We start from the raw sequence: 12,966 nt of genomic DNA, 5'->3' as shown, positions 1-12,966 counted from the left end.
TTCACCTATAATTTTAATGTTTAACTGATTATAAAGTCCGGCCGACATTTGAATGCCAAACTCTGTATTCTACAAGGATCGATCCTCCTCAAATAATTGTTGCTTGCAGATCAGTGTTTCTTGTTGCTTCGGACGACACGAAAACCTCCCACATTATTTTTGTTTGTCATTTTCTAGCTCGAGTACAATGATTCTCAAAACCAAAACGACATACAGAATCTATTAGCTTCTCAAATCTAGTTTGAGTAGTATTATTAGAGAGCAAACTACATTAATCTAGATTTAATATAAATGAACATGTGGCTAGAGGAGAGTGGCCGGTTGCTTTTTAGTGCCAGTTGGTTGCTAGTGGAGGGCCAAACGAAGACCCCATCCAACCTTGCAACATCCGACAGAATAATTTTGGGCACATAAGTTATGCATGGGCCCAACCTAAAGCTAAACATCAGCACGTTAAATCATAGTTTGACAAATTCGGATCCAGTCAAAGCAGTCGCTGCCCATCCTTATATGCTTGACCGATCAGAAAGATATGGTGCTTTTCTTTTCAGACTACAAAAAAAAAAGGCATGATGAACACCGCCATTCTGATTCTAGTCTGGTCCTACACTGAATCCATCCTCAATCCTCTTCAACCTATTAAAAAAGCTCATATCAGTTTTCAATCATTCCATGATCATCACCAACTTGAAAAATTTATTCTATTAATTTTATTTTCTTTGTTTTCCTCCTGCAACAAAGCAAAATGTTACAAGCTATGCCGTTGGCCTATCTAGAGATTTGGCCTACCAAGAGATTTAATATCAGTCTAGAGATTTGGCCTACAAAATACTATGTGAACGCGGTGCAATCCAATTTGCTATTTTGTTACACGAAAGGTGACGTCAATATGAATATCTTGCAGTAGGGGATGTCTGCCTATTGCCCTAGGTCGAATCTATCCAATCACCAAGCTGTCATCTTCGAGATGAATAAGATCTGCCATTTGATGATGTCTTCCGAGCTGTCCTCAACCCAGCTGCAGGGATGAACCCTTCCAGCCTCAGGCCCTGGCTTTGTCGTTGATGCCCGGTAACTACATGGTACGGTGCTTGAAGCTTTTTACCAAACACTTTCCGTACACGTCTGGCTAGCGCTGCGGCAAGGACCAACCGGCCACTTTACGCGTTCGGTTGCCTGGTAACCAATGATATGACAGCCTCGTAGCGTCCTTTTTTGCCGTTCCCCCTCATCATCCAAGAGCTCGGAGGACGGCGGAGTCCATATTTTCTGCTATTTTATTTACTCGCCATCTTCCTCTTTCAGTCCTTCTCTCGACCTTCTTCCGTGCACCCTGTTCTTTCTCGTTTCGAAAAGCGATGCGGTTCTTGAACGTCTCGCCGAGATAGGGAACTCCTCGTAAAGTAAAAGACCCCCCTTCGATCGTATCGTCGCCCTCGGGCACTGCACCAAGCGGGCCGCTGCGTCTGTGACCCGGACGACCAGCACGGCGTGATCCATTCCACCGCGACGTCAAGCCGGAAAACTCCCTATTTGCCAACAAGAAGGTGAATTCGCTCCTCAAAGCCATCGATTTCGGGTTGTCCGTAGTCCTCAAGCCCGGTGAGTGTTCTATTACTTTCGAGTCTGATGATTTTGCTCGAGTTGTGATTGGTCTGATGAATTATGGTTTAAAAATTCGATTTTGGGAGCTGCATCTGATCTGGGATACTAATCTGAAGTCAATGCTGCACCGAATAGAACAAAATGCGGATAATTTCTTGATTGCTTGTACATTGGAAAGGAGATACCAAGGGAATTCGCGACAATAAGGTCCAAAAAGTTGTCAGGATCAATTTGTTGAGTTTGCCTAATTGAGAACGCTGAGGTGGATGTGTAGAAAAATTAGGAAGGATAGAGCCCAAATGACCTTATAATGGTGGAGATCCAACTAAAATGGTATCGGCAATTGTAGCTAACATCTCTGAAAACCTTGGAAAGGTGAATGACTTAAATGGATATATCCTAGGGTCTGAAAAGATGTGGGAAAGGCCTAAGCTAAATCACTTGTATGTATTTTGTGAGGAAAGACTCCAAAATGCTGCATAGCTAGAGAATGTAGCTCTTAGTAAGAATTGTTGGCAAATGAGTGATTCGTAAAAGTGACTCACAAACAATACATTCAAGTCTTCTTGGTTATGGTTATTTACTGCATCAGCTTGGTCTGGATGTTCGCAAAAAAAAATTCAACTATGTAACATTGCGGACTGACCCCAATCCTTGGAGGATATCATATTCAGCTGCTTGGAGCAGTCACTATCATATTGAGCCTTCTTGGCTGCAAAAGCATTAAATATCTAGTTTTATACATCATAAGTCATGCAATAATGCCAAGATGGAAGGATTCAAACATGTTCTTCATGCATGTACCAATGCATGCACCAAGATAGAGAGAGAGAGAGAGAGAGAGAGAGAGAGAGAGCAGCCCCTTATTATTGTCAAAAAAAGGGCGATCTAGTGCATGAGGCTCCTACTATGTAGGGTTTGAGAATGTTCGGACTTACTCAACTGTACCCCCATGTGCAAGGAGGTTGCTTCCATGTTTCGAACCTATGATATCCAATTCACAGTGGAGCAACCTAACTGTTGTGCCAAGATTCACCCTCCCTTTTTCTACAGTCACATGTTTCAAAATATAAAATGTTGTTATGATCATTTGGCACGTGCATATCATCAACAGTCCACATGCTTGACTTTACTATACAGTGTTATTAATTTAAATATTTGGTGTATATTTTCCCTTAGCATTAATTGTTTTAACATCATAGGTGAAGGGTTCTCTGAAATTGTTGGAAGTCCATCCTACTTGGCTCCTGAAGTATTAAAGTGCAATTATGGACCAGAAATAGATATATGGAGTGCAGGAGTCATTCTCTATATTTTGTTATGTGGAGGACCCACCCTTTTGGGCCGGTAAGATTCTCTGCCTGCTATATTGTTGTAAAGAGGCACTTCTTGTACATTTCTGATAAGTGATAAGCTTTTATGTAGTATCTCTTTTTCTTCTTTTGTAATGTAAATTTTCTGTCTTATGAACGAGTAGATTTACAGAATTTGAATAGGGGTTGCACAAGCTATTCTTCACGGGCTTATTGATTTAAAATCTGAACCATGGCGAAGTGTTTCAGAAAGTGCCAAGGATCTGGTCTCGCAGATGTGGAGCCTGACCCAAAACTCAGGGCAAATGCAAAACAAGTGCTCGGTACTGCACATTGCTTTCAATTACCATGCCACCTATTGAAGCTGTCTGCTAGCTTTCTGTAGGATATCTGTAGTGTGGATTGCCACCTATTCTTTTTCTTTTTTTTTACATTACTAGACTGGCAGTGATATACCCTTTTTTCTTCATTGCAGAGCATCCTTGGCTTAATGCTAAAAAGGCTCCAAACGTTCCTCTTGGAGATATTGTCAAGTCAAGACAAGCAGTTTTCAATGATGAATAGATTCAAAAGACAAGCTCGTATGTTTGGTGAAGTTTTCAACTTCTGGATCCTATTAGTTTTTTTCTCTCCCCTGTCCTGTTTTCTTATTCTCACACCTGTGCTGTAAATATCTAAAATATTTGGTGTTGATGACTTTTGCTGACATGTTATTGCTGATCATTTCTGTCGATGAAGTTGAAGACATAAGAGAAATGTTCAAGATGATCAACACAGTTAATGATGGCACTGTTTCTTTGTGAAGAACTAAAATCTGGCCTTGTTAAAATTGGGCTCCCACCTTGCAGAGTCTTAAGGTGCAGGTGCTCATTGAAGCTGTAAGTTTACTTCTACCACATACATGTATTCCTTCGGACTTTAACAGTTTTACAGTTTACTTCTACCATATACATCTATTACTTCAGACTTTAACAGTTTAACCTATACCCTGTATTGGTTGGTTGGATTCTAAACCTGCTAAATAAAATATTAAGGTTAAAAGGAGTGCAGTGAACTAGACATCAGCAAACAAGATTTTCATTTGAAAATTATACAAGTCAGGGCTTCTGAAATATCAAAAATATGTATGCTTGTAGGTACCTTTATTTGGAAAAAGCAGTTAAAATGACAAATGGACATAGATGTGTTCACCACCTCTCATGTGTTTTTTTTTCTTTTGAGAAGCTTTTGTGGGAGGGGGGTTTCATAACACCTTGTAAGAGTAGTTTGTTCATACCACAAATGGCACTAGAAGTAAATTAAATATCAAATTGGATATGTTGAATTTCTGTGTTTCAAATGCCCCTTTTTTTCTTTGAAACCCTAAATGAATTGCATCAGACTAATAGGATCTCTCTTTTTTCAGCAGCACCATGGACAGCTCTCTTCCCTTTGCTTCTTCTTCCTTTCTTTTTTCTTTTTGTCTGTGCGTGTTGTGGGTCAGGTGATGGGGCAAATTTCCTAGACCAACTTTTAGTGTAAGAAGATTAATGTTTTAAGAGGAGATCTCTTGTGTGTACGTGTGCAGGCCCATCAAACTCTTAAAAATCCACAAAATGTTCTGAAATCATGTTAATATTGATTAATTTATATTATCTGATGCTGAGGCTAATCCATTCCATATATCTTCAGTAATTTCTAGCTCAAATCGTGTCAATCCTGATTACTACATACTACCTGATACCGAGTCTAATCCATCCCATGTTCTGTAATGCTAATTTCTAGCTCAAATTGATAGAAACGATGCACAGCATTGCCTAGTATCCGCAAATGCTATGTGGTACTCGACTATAAAAACAGGAAGCTGACCACTTTTTAGTGTGGACTCTTTTGGGTTGATTCAAACCTATTTGACAATCCAAGACGAGAGGGTGATCCTTGGCAGTTGGCACATGGTAAGATTGCTTCATTATGGTCTGGGTGTCACGAGTTCGAAACACAGCAACAGCCTTTCCGTATACGGGGGTAAGACTGCATGCGTTTGGCCTTCACACGGTGGCTGGAGCCCCATGCACCGGAGGACAATCCAAGATGAAAACATGTACCGAAGGTCATACTTTTGCATGAATGCTAGTGTTTATGAGTATAAACGCACAGGTGTACTGCATCAGTGACTAGGATCTGTGAAATATCCATTATAAGCTACTCTGAAGAAGCAAATTTAGGATAGGAAGGCAAAATGTCAATTCACACTCATTTTTTCCTTCATGGTGGCATGTTCACACTGAATTATTGATGTTAAATGGGATGAAGAGAATGTAAAGCAGACATCATGAGAGAGTGAATTTTAGAGTGAAAACATAGAAAAAGAAGTTTTTCCCAGACAATGTTTTGCAAAAATGTTAATCAACTATGCACATCGAACAAATTGTAACCTTATTTCCTATTGTTTATGTTGGTATAATTTAATTTAAACATGCTTACTGGCTTTCAAATCTTTAGTCTAATTGCTGAAATCAATTTCATCAAGCAAAAAGTTTTAATTTTTGCTATATACTTAAAGATTGTGAGAACATCCATTAAACCTTCATGCCCATCATCTCTGTCAGTAAAATGGTAGGAATATGTGTTTAAAATGACATTAAATTGTATCTTGATAAGAATTCATAAAATTTATCCATTTTTTTTTAAGCACGTCAAAATTGCACATCGATCCTGTACCCCTTGTTCAATTTTGTTTCTGTTCTTATATAAACAGTTTTCTTGTTTTTTCTCAAAAAAAAATCCTCCCTACTATCTATTTTCTGCTTTGTGAATAGTTTTGTTATTGAGTGTTATTAAGTCTTCATCTCATGCAAAATAGCAAAGTTTCTGTTTTCCAATCATGTGCTGCTCATCACATTCAAAAGCATTTTTAAGGACAAAGGACATGGGTAGGGGGCTTAAAAGATGCTGATTCACATGTCTGAAAACAGAAGAATATCTCCAAAAGAAATAGCTGTGGAAATGGAGTAGCCAAGCGCTGCCTTTATCATAGTTGCCTCCCCTTGTGCCCTCATATCATGTAGATTGTTCCCTGAAGCATTTGGTGATCTGATACCTAAACCTTGAAGCTGGATACCTTGCCTAGCTGCATAGGCACAAGATCCATTAGCAGGGAAATACTGGATTTAGATGTGGTTGCTGATCTGATGTTCATATGGGCAAAGGGAATCAGTTGGTGGATTAGGTCCTTGGTAGGCAAACCCTGATTCGGTGCTGTGTGCTACGTGACTCCAGAGTTGGAGAGTCCATGAAAAAGAATCCTTTCCTTTTTTATAGAAATGTTAGACTTCAACATTGTCTTAACTTCTGCACAATTTTTGCCTAAATTGTCTATGTCAAAAATATATTGGATCTGTACTATATGATTAATTTATACATAAATTGGAATCCTCAACCACATACCCAACTTTTTATCCTGAAGTAATTTAAAGTTGATCAAAGCATTGTTTGGAGAATTCTTTACAGCATCTATCATGATGATCATGCAGGGGAAAGATTTAGAAAGATTCGTTTTGTAGGTATTTGATAAAAACAGATAGCTCTATTTTATTTCTTATTATTATGTCAGTGATGTGCTTATAATTTGGTTCTCTGCATCAATTTTTATGCCATTTGTCCAGGTACAGACTTTCACCATATTTAGATTGAAATCCCATCCCTTGCTCAGCAGATGATGCTGTAGAGTTTGACCAAATATGTTTCTTACAAACAGGTAGATAGCAATGGAAAAGAAGTGGTTGATTATGGAGAATTTTTTGCTGTCTCATCATTTACGGAGGATGGCAAATGATGAACATCTTGATAGGGCCTGTTCGCACTTTGATAAAGATAGGAATGGCTATAGAGCCAGAGAAGTTTCAAGAGGCCTTGGTGGAAGATGGAGCTGCCAACAACACAGATATTGCAAATGATATCTTACAAGCAGACACTGACAAGGTGAACCAAATCTCTGTAGTGCTGAACGAGATGTTTATTTTTTTCCCTCTCATCATTTACAGGGGATGGCAAATGATGAACATCTTGATAGGGCCTTTTCGCACTTTGATAAAGATAGGAATGGCTATAGAGCCAGAGAAGTTTCAAGAGGCCTTGGTGGAAGATGGAGCTACTGACAGCACATATTTCAAATGATATCTTACAAGCAGACGCTGACAAGGTGAACCAAATCTCTGTACTGCTGAACGAGATGTTCTTTTACCCTCATCTCTCATGGATATACTTCCTGAGCTCTTACAGGATTGGATGGATAAGCTACGATGTATTTGTTGATGTGACGAGAACAGGAACCAATTGGAGAAAGGCTTCGCAACACTATTCAAATGGAAGATTCAACAGTCTGAGCATCAGACTGACGAAAGATGGTTCTGTAAACATAGGCAGTGAGGGAACTAATTACTGGAGTTTTTTGCTCATTGCCTGTTATTATTTTGGCCTTTCCAAATGCAAATATCTGTTGTTATTATTTATTGTTTCTTGTCAGTAATCTTGCTTGGTAACCCCTTCTGATTGGCCTTTCCATGTAATTTGTTTGTCTGCTGCAAGAATGAGCAGAGTGCCGCTACCTTGTATGTTTCAATATAAAGATTCTTCTGTTTAACTAACTTTTCACTTTTTATCGGATGTAGTAATTCATCAATTTTGAGTTCTTGTAAGCTTCTAATACTTCTTTCAGGTAGTGATGGCCTCGACTGCATGTTTTAATTTTGCATTACCTGATTTGGTAAGGCATCTTCCTTCACTCTAGAGGACAAGAAATTGATGAGAATCGTTAGCCTCATTCAATATAAAGTTTTAGGTATCGGCACTATATATTCTGCAGTCTTTATTGTTAGCCTCATTCAAATATTGGTATGCTTGTGAGGACTTATGTGGACATGTGTTCACTCCCACATCAGCTATGCATTGACATCTTCGGTATTTATATAGGGCGAATAAATCTAAAATAATATTTTTTAGCTAATTTTTTTTGGATGAAGTTCTAGGTCGTTGTTATAAATGGTATTAGAGTAGATTTAGTTCATAGTTCATGTGGGCTAGGGGATATTGCAGCATGGGTCTATTTGAAGCTGACCATGAGCTGATTGTGATGTTTGTAATTGGCTTTGACTATATTTGGCCTCTTAGAGTGGCCAGTAAGCTAAGTCTTAAGTGGGAGGAGTATTTAAATATCCCTACGAACATATGCTTAGTCCTACAATAGTTGTGCGCTAGAGATATCTTGGGTATCTATGCAAAACCAAGGAACCTAAATAATATATTTTGGCTATCCTTTTTGGGTGAAGTTCTAGGTCATTATAAATAGTATTAGAGCATATTCAGTTTATATCCTATGTGGACTGAAGGGCATCACAACATGGATCCTTTTTGGGACTAACTATGAGCCAATCATGCTGTTTGTGATTGAATTAAATTGGATTTGGACCCTTAGCATAGTGAGGGCACATCTTTGCTTGGATTTATATAAGGAGAGTATATGAGGATCTATGTCGACGTTTTTAGTCTCATATTGGCTATGCATTAGGTAGATCTTGCATACTTATACAGTCTTGTTAGCTTTTTTGGATGAGGTCCTAGATTATTATAAATGATATCAAAATAGACATAGCCCATGGTCCATGTGGACTAGTGAACATTGAAGCAAAAGCCCATTTTTATACTGACTGTTAATTATGGTGTTAGCTATTAGATTTGACTAGATTTAGACCTTTAGCCTAGTAAAGATAATGGGTTTTAAACAGGAGGAGCATGTGAGGATCTATACAGGCTTGTATTTAGTCACATGTCAATTATGTATTGAAAAGATTTTCGATGCTTATGCAGGCCAAGGAACCCAAGCTAATACCTTATGGCTAGACTTTTTGGATGAGGTTTTGGGTCGTTACGATGCTAGACATTGATTTGATTAGATTCAGGTTAACTTCATCAAGGAAAATGAGGATCATTTTCTTTTCATGCATATGTTTTGCAGCCTAAATAGTTAGGAAAAGATAAAAATAAAATGGTTATGGTTATGATTATGGGGACATATCTGGTTTGTGAGTGTTTTTGTTAGATATCAACTTATGTGCATTCAAGAAGAAAGAAAAAAGGTAAAAATAATTAGGATCTTTCTTGCTAATAGTTCATTCCTTGCGTTACTTAAAATGATTGCAGTGCACGGGAAGGGCCTCAACACCTTCAATCAATGTCTTCCAACACAAATGCAAATATATGGCCTTACGTACGTATAGTTTGATAATTTCAAAATTGTAGCAGCACATTGGTGGTTAATGTTAAATTCTAAATATACTCTTTAAAGCTGCAATCATGTGTCCGTATTTCTTTTCTATTCCTTCTTCTAGAGAAGTAGGGAAAATTCATCGCCATTATGTATATTTTTTCCCTTGAGGAGCAAAAGCATCTATGTTGGCAGAAAAAGAATGCCTTTATAAAACCGCAAGTACTGATCACAATGTGCTCGCAATATAAAGTAGCTGAGCTAAGTGCCCCACTGGGTTTTAAAATTCCGTGCTGCTATGGACGTGGCTTTTTCAAGTTGCAAAATGACACTAATAACGTTTAATCTATAGGACACCAGCGCAAGGAAGTTTTTCTTCTACACAGTATTGCAGACGGGACAAGTGATCGTTCTTGGTGCAGAATAGGCACATTATTAATCAAGATCTACAATCTAAGTACCAAATACCATTTCAATATCTTATCAGTATAGTACGGTATAATATACTCTGGTACCAAAATAGCTTTCTAACTATTTTTCTCAATTTTTATCTCCGTACGTCTCGATTCAGGTCGATACACTTCCTTATAAATTGGTACATACCTCGGTACTTTTTGGTATGCCTCAGTACATTTTGGTACAAATCAATACACCTCAATATAGGGCAGTCTGAATTTGTACCGACTCGAAGTTAAATTTCATACCGTTTTCTTTCGGTATGGTACAGTACGAGGCAGTACAATAGATCATATTACCGAATCTCCTATATAAGGAGAGCAATGGCACAAGCCATACACTTCTTGTTGTATAACGACTTGCTTCTGCTGATATTATTTCAATGTTACCGTTCACTTATTCACATCTTTTTGAAGTTCCCGTAATCGTGCGAGGAGAGCTCCCTTCATGTCATCAAGAGTTTTTAAGCCAAGGTCTTTCTCTTCCTTGCCTTTTTTATTTTGGTACAATGGTGACTCGTACCAATCTAGCATGAGTAGAACCAAGAAAGTCAAAAAAAGGGAGTTGTCGTAGAAGAGGAGTAGCCTCGTGGTTCTCCCAGAGGACTCTACTCGAATGCTGTGCAGCAAACGAGGCGACCCAGTCAGCAGCCCCATTTGCCTCTTGGTTGACTTGAGTAGCCCGGAATGCACTACAACCTCTCGACAGCCTGCAAATGTCCAACAGCAATAAGTGTCCATCACCGGTCCTGTGCAGATTCTGAATCTACTCGATCATCGTAGCATAATCTCCTTCAAGATGGATCCTATCCACTCCCAAAACGAGCTCTGCATAGGTAAGGCCTTTCCAGACGGCTCTCAACTCTTTTTCGGGGGTAGACATGTCAAAGATGCGTCAACCCTTGGCCACTATTAGTCTGGAGTCGTGATCTATGATCACAAAGCCAACACCTCCCTTGCCGCCGCCATCAGTCACATTGCCGTCAAATTTTAACATAAGAAAGCTCAGAGGTGGAGGCTCCCAAGAGATGAAAACCATTCGGATCGCTGTAAAAGCTGAATGGGAATCCTAGATGCTCCTAGCTATCCTAGATGAAATAAGAGCAGAAGGCTGAGTGATTTCAGTAGCATGTAGAAGTGCCCTATCCACCACGATCCTCAAATGCATCCTTCTATTTTCGAAGATGCGGGCATTAATGTCTAGCCAAACATAATAGACCACATAAACACACTTGATACCTCGAGCTACAGTAGTAGGGCTCCTTATAGAATCCTTCAGATAGCCAAGGAAGTCCTCAGCCGAGGACCCGGACTGCAAAAAGCTCGAGACAGCCGTAGTCCCCCTCCAAATTTGAATTGCCCGCGGGCAACCAAACAAGACATGGGTGACAGACTCCTCGACCTCTGGGCTCCCATCAGAGGCAGGACTGATCTTCAACCCCCGTCTGGTCAGCATGCTCCTAGTTGACAAACAACCCCTTGCCACCTTCTAGATGAATAAGGCAACACGAGGGTGAATGCGAAGCCTCCAGATCCATTCACCATCAATCCGCCAAGTCGATCATGGTAGGTCTCAAGCACTGACTTTTGACCTGCCGGTTGCTCTCTAGATCCTCTTGTCCGTGACCCCCCTAATTGGAATCGGTAGAGCTAGGACTCTCTCGACCAACTGGACCTCAAAGACTCTCTTTGTAGTATTCTCATTCCATTTTCTCTTCTCAGAGATAATCAGGTCACAAACTCTGCAGCCGGCCAAGTTCTCCAGATCGATCATGGTAGGCCACAAGGCAAGCAGTCGCTCCGTCAGCCATCTATTATCCATCATGTTAATAGACAGACCATCTGATCCTAAGGAGTACCACCAGTGCACAAGTACAGATCTTCCTCCATTTGAATGAACCGTGTTGCCCAGTATGGAAATCAAGGGCCAAGGTCTACGTGCCATTTTTGGCCCTCAGCAGGGTGCTCCATAGGCTCTCAGGCTCAAGAAGGTACCTGAAAACGTATCTGGTAGCAAGGAGCTCTCGCCTCACAAGTAAGGAGTGAATTCTCAACCCTCTACTGCTAAGAGGCTGACAAACCACATCCCAAGCCATCAGGTGAACTCCACTTCTGCTCTCCCGCCTGCCCGAAGCTCTTAAACATCTGCTCCAAAGTCCTCAATGGTGCCATGGGCATAATAGTGTTGGATAGTAGATATATCGGAATAGAACTAAGGACAGACCGTACCAAGGTGACCCTGCCTATCATAGAAAGAGCGCCCGACTGTCATCCCTCAAGCCTTTTCCTGATGCTTTGTTCTATAGTGGTGCAATCTGACCTGCGAAGGCATCGACTGGTGATAGGTACCCCTAGATATCTCAAGATGTCCTCCTGCTCGCCCACACCCAACAATTTTTTAATAGTGGTCCTAAGCCGCGGTTTGATCTTCGAACTGAAGCACATAACTGACTTGGCTAAGTTGACCTGCTGCCTAAAAGTTATGCAGTACTCTGCCAAGATTCTCCGAATCACCTACATAGGCTGCTTCATCGCTCTAGCCAGAAGCATTCAATCATCAACAAATAGGAGGCACGAAATCATACACGGGCCTATGGACCTCCAAGGCTTGAGACACTGAAGCAGCCTGGGGGGCTCTAGACAAGGCATTTGCATAGATAATGAAGAGGAAAGGAGAAAGTGAGCAGTCTTGTCAAAGCTCGATCGAAGACTCAAAGAACTGCGTAGATATACCGTTTACCAATATGGCAAAGGAAGGAGCCTGAACACGGTCTATAATCCATCTGATTCATGTCTTGTGAAAACTAAAGCTCTCCAAGGAGCGAATTAAGAAGCACCGGCTCATCCAATCGTACGCTCTCTCCATATCAAGCCTAATACCCATAAAGCTTCTTGGGCACAGGGCTCTTTGGAGACCAAACATGAACTTCTGGACAATGAGGACATTGTCACAAATACTACAACCCCCAACGAAAGCCCCTTGCTTAAGACTAATGAGTCAGGGCAGGATTTCTCTCAGACTAGAATTTAAAATCTTCATGGTGGCCTTGTACAAAGTGATGCATAGACCGATCATTCTCTAGTGGCCCGGCACCGTGGCGTTCTGGCTCTTCGGAAACAGAGCGATAAAGATCCTCTTCTAGGCCCTAGGCATTAGAGTCGTCTCGAAGAACTGTTGGATGGCCGTAGTCACCTCCTGCTTAATGATAAACCAATATCTCCTGAAGAAGGCTGGAAGAAACCCATCCGACTCCAGAGTCTTATTTTCGCCCAAAGACCAAATAGCTTCCTAAAGGCCGAAATCGAGCGGAGAAGGACTGCGTTATCCACCTCTGATATCCTCTCCGTCAGT

General features: G+C 40.4%; 1 pseudogene across 1 annotated transcript; it reads left to right on the top strand.

The window, feature by feature from the left end:
• The first annotated feature begins 1,358 nt into the window (after nt 1-1,358).
• On the top strand, nt 1,359-7,543 carry LOC103709524 (calcium-dependent protein kinase 3-like; annotated as a pseudogene). The gene is made up of 8 exons (XR_016396086.1): nt 1,359-1,363; nt 1,405-1,602; nt 2,808-2,952; nt 3,091-3,241; nt 3,394-3,497; nt 3,607-3,796; nt 6,655-6,910; nt 7,194-7,543. The product of XR_016396086.1 is annotated as a calcium-dependent protein kinase 3-like (transcript).
• The last annotated feature ends 5,423 nt before the right edge of the window (nt 7,544-12,966 follow it).

The sequence above is a fragment of the Phoenix dactylifera genome, chromosome 8, assembly GCF_051530095.1.
Source record: "Phoenix dactylifera cultivar Ajwa chromosome 8, Ajwa_hap1_PhDact_Kaust_v1.1, whole genome shotgun sequence".
Taxonomy (NCBI): domain Eukaryota; kingdom Viridiplantae; phylum Streptophyta; class Magnoliopsida; order Arecales; family Arecaceae; genus Phoenix; species Phoenix dactylifera.
The sequence above is the reverse complement of the archived record's forward strand: the minus strand, read 5'-3'. Positions and strand labels throughout refer to the sequence as shown.